The sequence below is a fragment of the Crocodylus porosus genome, unplaced genomic scaffold, assembly GCF_001723895.1.
Source record: "Crocodylus porosus isolate Cpor-Errol unplaced genomic scaffold, CroPor_comp1, whole genome shotgun sequence".
Classification (NCBI taxonomy): domain Eukaryota; kingdom Metazoa; phylum Chordata; order Crocodylia; family Crocodylidae; genus Crocodylus; species Crocodylus porosus.
Genome location: NW_017728931.1, coordinates 21,453,637 through 21,461,211, shown reverse-complemented (window position 1 = coordinate 21,461,211; position 7,575 = coordinate 21,453,637). Strand labels below are relative to the sequence as shown.

The 7,575-nt window shown below is 42.6% G+C and overlaps 1 protein-coding gene across 6 annotated transcripts in view; it reads left to right on the top strand.

Annotated features, from left to right (window-relative positions):
* Positions 1 to 7,575, top strand: part of MPPED1 (metallophosphoesterase domain containing 1) — a 77,096-nt gene that overhangs the window by 10,044 nt on the left and 59,477 nt on the right. The window contains exon 1 of one of the 6 annotated variants that reach the window (XM_019544337.1): positions 3,700 to 5,158. The exons of the other annotated variants lie outside the window; for them this stretch is intronic. The gene's annotated coding sequence lies outside the window, so the exon portion shown is untranslated. Of the gene's footprint in view, positions 1 to 3,699; positions 5,159 to 7,575 lie in introns of those variants that run through there. 6 annotated transcript variants of the gene reach the window in all.

Here is a 7,575-nt window from a genome sequence, read left to right as displayed (position 1 = left end):
GTGCTCTACCCTGCAGCTCCCGGGGAAGAAGGGCCTGGCAGTAAGAGTCTGTCTCCTGCTCACAGTCCCTGATGGCACGCAGTCTCTGGACTATGGCCTGGAGCTCCTCCAGCTGGCGCGCCGCAGACCTCGCAAGGGGAGGTGGCCATGCTCCCGGGCTCCAGAGCCTGAAAAAGGGACAGGCAGCCCCCGCAGCCAAGAGCCAGGGGGCTCTTTTAACTTCCTCTTCACTCCCACAGCTGAACTGTGCCTTTTTTGTCCATTTCCAATGATTCCTGTTTCTTCATCAGTCTCAGACATCTGGCAAACGTGATCAAACAGAGCCTTTAACAGTTTACTGAGAGTCCTTCTGTTGCCCCCGTCTCAGCCTGTTGCGTATGGTTTGTGTGGCTGTGCTGTCCATGAATTGAAGCTGGACCAGATTCTATTGCATGTCACCTGTATTTAAATTTTGGAGGATCCCAGGACATTTGACAAGAACACGCGGTTCCAATCATGAGCAGGGTTAGCAAGGAAAGCAGGGCCTGACAGGGGAGTGAGGGGCTGCAAGGGGAAGATGGGGGGGACAGAAGGCCAGGGGGGTCACCTGCCCCCCCCAGATTTATCTTCCCTGCTGCAGCAGTGGGAGGAGGACAGATTCAAGGCAAGCCTCCAATAATTGGATTCTATATCTGGGAAATTATAACATTTAGAATTTTTCTAGATATAGAAGCTAATTATTGACGGGTTTTCTTATATTCAGGGTCATTTTATATTTGAGTAAATATGGTAATTAGCTACCGTTACAAACAAAGAGGCCATGGTGTGAATGGACATTGGGTCTAAACCATCTTTCTCACTGAAATGGTCTCCTCAGAACAGGATTTGAGGCACAAAGGCAGTCCAGGGAAGCTTGCAAAGCTACTAATGCGTTATGTGTGGTCTATGGATAGAGAACTTCAATTTCTCCCTCATCTGTTTCACCAACCCTAAACTGCCATTTTAAAAAGTTAATGGTTTTTGATGTTTTACTGCTTCTATAACTGAAATGGGGTTAGCTTTCTTAATAGGATTCTAAGATCATGAATTCATAATGTAAAAGTCTTTGGAGAGTTAGTGAGGGGGATAAACAACTCAAGTGACACTATAGATTATAACTTAAACATCCCCAAGGAATCTATTCTCATTTCAACACTCTTGCTTAACTCCCATTGACACTAATGGCAGGTACATAAAGCATTCACAATGGTAAGTGTAGACTTCTAAGTGCATATTTCAATGCTATACATTAGTGTCTGTTTTAAAAAAAAAAAAAGTGCAATTCAAAAAGTTCCCTAAATATGCATTTATACAACAAACTGTAATGGCCAAAAGGAAACATTTGAAGCCTAATGGTCCTATCAGTATTTGTGTGTACTAGATGGACCTCAACAGCTACAAATGTCTAAATGCCTGTTAATCATGCTAACTTTGTTTTTAAGCCGGTAAATGGTTGAGAGCTTTTGGACTACTCATTGTCAGGTAGAATCAATCTGCCAAAGAGAGACTGGTCATGATTGGTCAGCATTTTTTCTTGTATTTATCTTGGCAAGTAAAGAAAGAAAAAAGAGCATCCTTCAGAAGTGTGTTGTTATTGCAAACAAATTTGCCTAGCATGTTCACTCATATAGAAGAACACCTTTTCCAGAATTATTTTGTTCATCTTGCAGTTACAAAAACTGAGGCCATTGAATACATGAAATTAATTCAATTCAATGAACTCCAGCACAGTTTGCACCAGAGTTTATTGCTCCCTGGTGCAGTATTTACACATGTGTCTGGGCCACAGCATATTGAGCCAGAGTGGTGCAGCCCTGGTTGGCAGAAGGCCTAGAGGGTCAGCCTGCCAGCCTGAGGCTGCTCCTGCCTGACTCAATGTGCTGCAGAGGGGCTGGTTGGGCATGAGTGTGCTACAGTGGGAGCTAGCCAAGCAGCCCTGACTGTAATACCTTGAGGGCCCCAGCCAGCCCAGGTCATAGTCTGCATGTGTATTGCTGCAGAGTAAATAACTCTGCCATAAAATAGTACTTGCATCGGGCTATATGATCCTACAGTGGAGTTAGTTTGTTTACTCTGGCCTAGTAGCAGTGCTCGTGTGGATGATGATGCTTTACTGTGGAGCTAATTAGGCAACTGCAATAAGCATCTCGTGTAGATGCACCCAAAGGGTAGAAAACTGATCCTGATCATGTGGACTAGGTAAACCATATCAGGTCAGGGAGGGAAAACCTATTGGAGCATTCAGTTCTGTAATTAAGTTGCTTTGCCAAAGCAACTAGTGTCCTATTGCTGAAGTGCCTTCATCAACCCTTCCTTTACATAGAAATCTACTCACACTAGAGTAGTTTGTGGTGATTGATCCAAAAGTTTTATAGCTTTGCTTAGAGATGTTATTGTAGAATATTCTATGGCACTGCTTTGTTTCCTTTTTAAATAGGGACTCTACTTCCTTATCTAAAGGAACTTGCTTCTGTGCCTGAGACAATAACTCAGGAAGCACAGCTTGGCCCTCATTTAGTACTGATGTGAACTCGCCACCAAGCACTGGGCTGTGTTTGTACATAACGTAAAGAGTGTGGTTTTTACAATAGGTTGTTACTCTCAGTGACTCTGCTGTTTGTCACGCAGATTCTCATGCTTTCCAAAGAGATTTTTTCTTATTGCTTAATGCCTCTCTCTTCCCCTGAAAAATGTGGGCTTTAGTATTTTAAAACTGCATAGACACACCTGTATCTTCTTTCAGTTTGGCTATTATACTTCCTCCATTGCATCACCAAATCTCAAGTGCTCACCTGTGAACAAACTCTGCTATCCATTGCATATCTTTCCTCTATCCCTGTTCTCAGTCAGAGATGTATAAGCATTCCTGAGCCACAGTTCACTTTGTGTGATCTGATCTGTTGCTCACAAAAGCTTAAGCATCTCACACACATTCCCACACTGGATAAACCCTCTTGCCAGAAAATCAGTAGCCTGCCCCACAGTGACAAATCGTTGATGCTTCAGAGCAACTCTGGGGGCTGGACTTGATGCTCCTCCAGGGTCCCTTCCAGCCCAAATGTCTATGAAATCTCTGATTTAGTTAATCTATAAGGTGCACCTCTACCTTGCCTTGTGTCTGATTTTAAATTAACACTGGCAGGGTGGGGAGGAGGTGCAGTGGTGCAGCTGTTACTCCCTTTCAGACTGGACCACACTAAGGAGCCTCAGTACTTTTTAGAAATCCCCACAGCAGGTAAAAATCCCTGCTCCCTTCCCTTTCCCTCTATGCTCAGACATATATCCCTTCCCCTGTTTCCTTTCCTCCTCCTGCCACTACTGCTTTCCCTGATGTCCGAGGGACTAAAGAAGCTTTAGAGCCATTCCTGCCTGCTCCAGCCAGGCTGTACAGGGGCTGGGCTTAAGAATGGCAGCAACAGTGGCAATGGGGGTGGGGGGGTCTCTTTCCCTGAGCCTGTTCCTCCCAATGTCCTGTTGCATTCCCAACTGAGCCCAGCTGCTATACAGCATGGCTGGGGCAGGTAGGAGTTGCTCTGAAGTCTCCACTACCCTGGGACAGCAGGGAAAGCAGCAGCAGAAGGAGGGGAGAGAACCTGATTCTGGCCATGGAGGGAAAGGAAAGCAATTCTTATTTAATTCAGGACTTTAAAGAGTTCTGAAGGGTCCCCCTGCTGGTCTGCTGGCACCAGTGGGTGAGGAGGCAGGTTAGAGGGTGAGAAGCTGGAAGTTGTGGGTGCAATATGGTTTGATGTTCCTCTACCCTCCTTTGCCAAATCTGAATCCATTCCTGAACTTGGCTAACTATCTTTCTCTGTACATATTCTGTGCTTATGGTGCCACTGACTTCTTTTTTCTCTCTCTCCATTGTCTTACTCTTGTTGGTATGAGAGTTGCAACTGTTCCTCTCAAATTCTCTAGCCATCCTGCATTTCTCTAGTTTATTGAACACATCTCTTCTTCACAGTTCTTTCTCTACTTATTTTAAAATTGTAATAACTGTCATCTTAAATACTAGATAGGGTGATTGAGGCATTGTGGTTTTGGAGCTAGGGTCTTTTTCAGTAATGCTAGGGAAGTTATGAGGGCCTCAGTATTGGGTATTGTTGTAGACTTACAAGGAGTAGTTGGAAGGTGATAAGAGTGCAGCAAACATGAGGGAAAAAAAAAGGTAGAGCGATGATGACAAGGAAAAGACAGGGATTGGAGAGAGAATAAAAATCAAACCAGGATCTGAGTGGGAATGTGGAAAGGAAATTAATGTGAAATTAGGTTTATAATAGAACAAGAGAGAGGTGGATGCAGGAGAAGTTACACAAATAGTGTAGTGGGATTATTATGTATGCTGGCTCTACAAGAGAGTATAGGGGTAAAGTTAAGGACTTTTGGCTGAAGAAAACTTCATATAGTACAGGTCCTCATTCAACAAACAACTTAAAACCCATGTCTAAGTGCAAGCATCTGAGTAGCTCCATTATGGAATATTCTCACTGTAGAGGTGGTGGAATGCCCATGCCTTGTGGCTTGATCCATTGAAGTGGAAAAATCATCACTGAATACAGTGAGCTTTGTATCAGGTTCTGGAGGGGACAGATAAATCAGACTAGATAGAGCACAAGCTAAATAACGTGCAGAGAACATTCATATGCTGGTATAAAGATGGATTAGCTGTTGTTTTTTTTTTTCTCTCTAACATTTATGATTCTAACATTCAGCTTTGTGATTTTTATTTTAGTATTCATGTTCCTGCAGCCTTTTTTACATTTCTGTGTATTTCACTGGCAGACATCCCACAGCTCCATAAGTCTGGGGGAAGCGGGTAGTTAGCATGTTGTTGCTGTGGGGATTTGAGTCTTAATGCTCTATGCTGGTAATGCTAGGTATATTGTTAAAAAACTGGTATGATGCAATAGTAGATAATTATTTTCCCCACTGTATATCACACCCTAATTTTGGGAAGGGAGAGATTTTAAATCATTTTTAAAAAGTTATGGACTTTTAGAAAGGAAAATAGAAAGAAGGGAGTGACTGGCATCAGTCTGGATAGCAGTCAGGCTGGAAGAAGATAGCTATTTCTGTCGGTCATCAAAGATGTTAGCAGTCAGCCAGCTATTTCTTAGGAAGAGAAACAGAGAGAGAAAAGGTAAGATTAATTTGTATATGTTTCTGACACTTTTCATCTGTTGAATTAAGACAGTTAGTTGTATATTGTGGTTACCTTATTCTGATTTCTGTTTTATTGCTTGTTGTTTGTGTTCACTAATCTATTCTATTTTTTACAGTAATCTGGCTTTCTTTTTTCTTCTTCATTCCTTGAACAGTTTTTATATCCCCAAGGCTCACATGAGATAACTATCACTTGGTAGAGGGGTCAGTAGTATAATGGCATCAAGCTTTTTTCCTCTCAGAGACTTGCTTGCTTCCAATTTTTGCATGTTTACATGGTGAACATCATGCTGTATGTCTCTGGCTAGGGTCGTTGCAGGCTGGCCTGGTGCTGTGATTCACACACACTTTCATGTATAGAAACAATAGCTCCTCACTTACAAAAATGCTACTACAGTGAATGCTGTACTTTACACACCTCTTTTATTGCTTGTGAACAGATAATAATGGATTCTACCAAAAGCAGCTAAACTTATTTGAGATGGTAGGCCATGTCCAGCTGGAAGCAAATGAGGATAAAACTGGGAATCAGATAGATGCTTAGTAATCTTCATTATCAAACAGGTGCTTAAGTATAGAAATATCAGAAAAGATAGACTTAAGGACTTTGGGCTCTTCTGCTTAATGCTTGCTTCAAACTCTCTGTAATCTCAGTTTAGCCATATGTAAAACGGAGATAATTTTTTTCATATCTTATAAGGGTGCTATTGAAACTTGAAATGTATTGAAATGTTTTTAAGTATTTTGAATAGCAAATAATTGATTGTGCCAAAACTATCTCTCAATAAACACTGTTTGTAGCGGTTTCTTCCAAATGGTATACTGATCATTCAGAGCAGCTTGCCCAGTACAGTTTCTGACATTTGCTATATGTAGCCCATACGAAATTCTTTAAAAATGCACCATTTTATGCAGAAAGCTCCTAAGGGAGGATCTCGCATCTGCCTTTTTAATCTCTTATTTCCTAAATACAGAAATGTATCCTTGATTATTCTTTCAAGGATCATTCTTCCCACCCCTCCCCCTGCTTTTTGATGCTTCCATTGTGCTGCGTGCGTTGTAGCCTGAACACAACATCTGAAAGTGTTTAAAATCCAACATTTTCTTGGCTTTATTCTGCCATATCCTACCACTCATTTCTAGTGGATGGCAGAAGGAAAACTGTTCTTGAATTCTCAGGCTGTAGTCCTGTCTGTTGGTAGTGACAACAAGTTGTCATCATATTACAGCAAGTTCAGTAAGTTACATGACAAGAACTGGAGATTTAATTCCAGTCTCATACAGAACAAGCACTCTCATTTAAAAATAAATAAATAAAAAAATAAATTCCAGCACCTCATTTGAGATGCGTGGTAGCAGTATTAAAATTTAGGCAAAAGACAAACCCAGATTTTTTGGGAAATGTAATATTCCTAACTGCCACTGAAGTCGTTGGGCATGTCTACACGTGACACTGTGGTGAGGTAGTGTTGGCAGGCATGAACCATGACACCAAACCTACTGTACAGTAGCAATGAGTTACAGCACAGTAGCTTATGGTTACTGTGCAACAGCATTGGAAACAATTCATGCAACACCAGGACTGCCCAATAACTTAAGGGTGAAGTTACACATTACATTTAAGCCATACTAAGTGTACTTAAAATGCAAATTTGTTAAACTCGTGCTAAGTTCCTTTTGAGTGTCCTTCAGGCGAGGATTAGTTCTGGGCTGTGTTACCTACCTCATGTTAGGGTAACTTGAGTTTGCTCCACAGAGATAAAACAAGCAATCTGCAATCCTCCAACATCCCAGGATACACCTTTGCCACCTGCACCCACCTACTGCCTCCTTGCAAGTGGGGACAGAGTTCAGGTATACTGTCTTCTACCTTTGCCCCTGCTTGCCACCCCTCTAGTGGCAAGTCAGAACTGTGCAGGAAAGAAATGGTATTAACCCTTAATATGCGACTTCTTACAGCACATTCTATATTCCACAGATTTAGTTTCATAGTTAGTAGCGTTGGAAGGGGCCTGAGCAGATCATCAAGTCCAACCCTCTGCCATGGCAGGAAAGAGTACTGGGGTCAAACGACCCCAGCAAGGTGATTGTCAAGCCTCGTCTTAAAGACCTCCAGGGTAGGAGCCAGCACCACTTTGCGTGGAAGTTGGTTCCAGATCCTAGCTGCCCTGACAGGTGAGGTAGCACCTCCAGATGTCTAATCTGAATTTTTCCCTCTGCCAGCTTGTAACCTGTTATTTCTAGTCACTCCTGGTAGTGCTCGGGGAAACAGGGACTCCCCCAATGCTGGTCCCCTCTGACTGGTTTGTAACAGGCCACTAGATCCCCCCTCAGTCTTCTCTTGTGGAGGCTGAACAGGTTCAGGTCCCGTAGCCTGTCCTTGTAGGGCCTGCC